Raw genomic sequence first — 2,424 nt, forward strand, 5'->3', positions numbered from 1 at the left:
CGACGTCGATGATATGAAATTTAGTGGTTGTTACGAGTTCTCCAACCTTCATAAGTAATGTAATTGATCTAAGGACTCTTTCTCCCTTTTGGTTGAATCCTCTTAACATCATTTTATCGGCCGTAAGCTCTTGAGCTTCAATATCCAAATAGGCCAATGTCCGTAGGCTCATCAAGTTAAGAGATGCTCCAAGATCTACCAAAGCTTTGGACAACACAAATTTGCCGATGTTGACGGAGATGTAGAGTGGACGATTGTGATCGATGGTACCAAGCAGCAAATCTCCATCTGTGAAGGTTACCCGTGACTATTCTTTCAATGAGCAAACTTCATCTGAGGATGTGCTGGCCAACTGAGCTAGACAAATCTCTAGGTCAAGCAAAAATAGAGACTCTCTCATCTCCTGTGACTGGATAAGTGCGTCGTAAATGCTTAATCGGGCCAACGACTTCTGAAGATGAGCTAGCACATTGTAATCTACTTTGTATGATCCTCCGATTTTATCTTAATTATGTGGTTCTTCCACTGGTGGAGGTGGAGGTATCTCTTCTCGGGTCATTATTTGCTTTCCTTTATCTGTTGGAGCTGTTCTTAGTGGTAACACTTTTCCGCTCCTTAAGTTAACTTCCATGATTTCTTCTTCTTGAGATATCATTTTTGAATCTTCTGCTGTCCCTTTCTCTTCTTCAGAAAGATCTAAGTCAATGGTAAGCGGTGTATCGTGATGCTCAAGAATTGTTTGTCGTAAGTGGTGTCATTGATGTCTTCTTTACTGTAAGAAGAAGATTGTCAAAGAGTCACCAGAGAGGAGGAGAAAGAGGTTTTTGGGGATCAAGATTGAGATCAAGATCAAAGCTATATCAATTATAATCAGTTATGTTATCACCAAAAATAGTTAAAACATAGACGAAATCACAATCATTATATTCATAAGACCCATATTCATAGGACCCCGGAGGGAAACAAAGATAATCGTACAAAGTCAGGGGTTTGAGGATTTTCTTCTCTGAATCCGAGACAACTAATCTGGTAGAGGCAGCCCATATCCTACCCCCCATGCTATCAACCTTTGTAGTGAAGCTTTTCTTCTTCTTCTTTGTCCTTGACGATGACAGATCTACTGGCGAAACCTTCATCTCGGGCTTGGTATGCTGCGGACTCTGAATGGAGGCTTGTCTTGATGCAGATTGGATCTTGTTCAATATTTTCTTGGATGATCTGCTCCAGAACTCATTCCATCCTTCTTCTCTGGTATATGCAAAAGATTGTTTTGATGGACCCTGTATTTGATTGAGGACCCTCTTGAGTTCATCCCAAGTTGTACTCCATCCATCTGTTCCAGATATGGATCGATTTGGGAGATTGGCTCGGCCGAAATCATATTTATGGAACCCTTTTTAGGTTCTCTTAAATATTCTTTCGAGATTGTTATGTTCCCTTCTTTAAGGTTCCTTTCGAGCCAGCCCTTAAAGACAAAGCATCCCTCTATAGTGTGTCCGAGCAACCGGTGGTATGGGCAATAATTTGGTTCATTTTTTCTACCCACCTCTTCGGGCTTTTTTGGGTCTGGTAGTCTGAATTTTGGCTTCTTCATCATCCTTCTGAATATTTTGGGCATAGCTTTATCTTTGAAAGAATACACCGTTTTACGTCATTCTGACAGGGACATTTTCTTATCCCCTGTTAGAGGTGATCCTTCTTGAGGCGGTCGCTGGTTGGGGGTGGATACTCTGTTTCTGAGCATACTGTGATGAAGACTAGCAAGGATCTTCTGCATATATCTTCATCGGCTGTCTTACTCGGCTGCTTTACTTTGTCGATGATCGCTCCTACTCCTAATTTCTTTTCGAACTCTCTGGTCACCTCAGCCTTTTCGTGTGGCTTTATGTGCTTAATTTCCTCCTGAAGACTGTTGGCTTTACTGAGTAGCTTCTCGAAGGATTTGATGGTGAGTCCCTTGAGCATGAAAGCTATTGGCCCATGTATGCTCTTGAGTAGAATCTCAATTGCATGATGTTCCTGTAGCTGAAGTTCACATTTTAATTGCTCCAACTAGAAAAAAGTTTTGACTGACCCATTGAACAAGTCAGCATACTAGTTGAAAGCAATTCCTGACAAGCTGCTAACGTACTGCTAGAAGAGTAGAGCTTCACTATTCCTCGTGTTGTCACAGCTGGCTCAGAAATATGCTATATGCTATTAGGGATTCTATATGTTGTCTGGGATTTCCAGTCCCATCAAATATCTTGAGGTTTGGGCCCACAAAACATTTGGGGAAAGGCACGACATCAAATTCCTCTGGGTAAGGTCTACCCTTTAAAATTAATGCACCACCCTTAGATTGGGTTAAGGCGTCCCGCACTTGTTCAACCATTTGCTTGAATTCCTTTTCTGGTATAGCACCTGATGGAGAATCCTTTCTAT

Source organism: Phalaenopsis equestris, unplaced genomic scaffold (genome assembly GCF_001263595.1).
Source record: "Phalaenopsis equestris unplaced genomic scaffold, ASM126359v1 Scaffold211846, whole genome shotgun sequence".
Taxonomy (NCBI): Eukaryota; Viridiplantae; Streptophyta; class Magnoliopsida; order Asparagales; family Orchidaceae; genus Phalaenopsis; species Phalaenopsis equestris.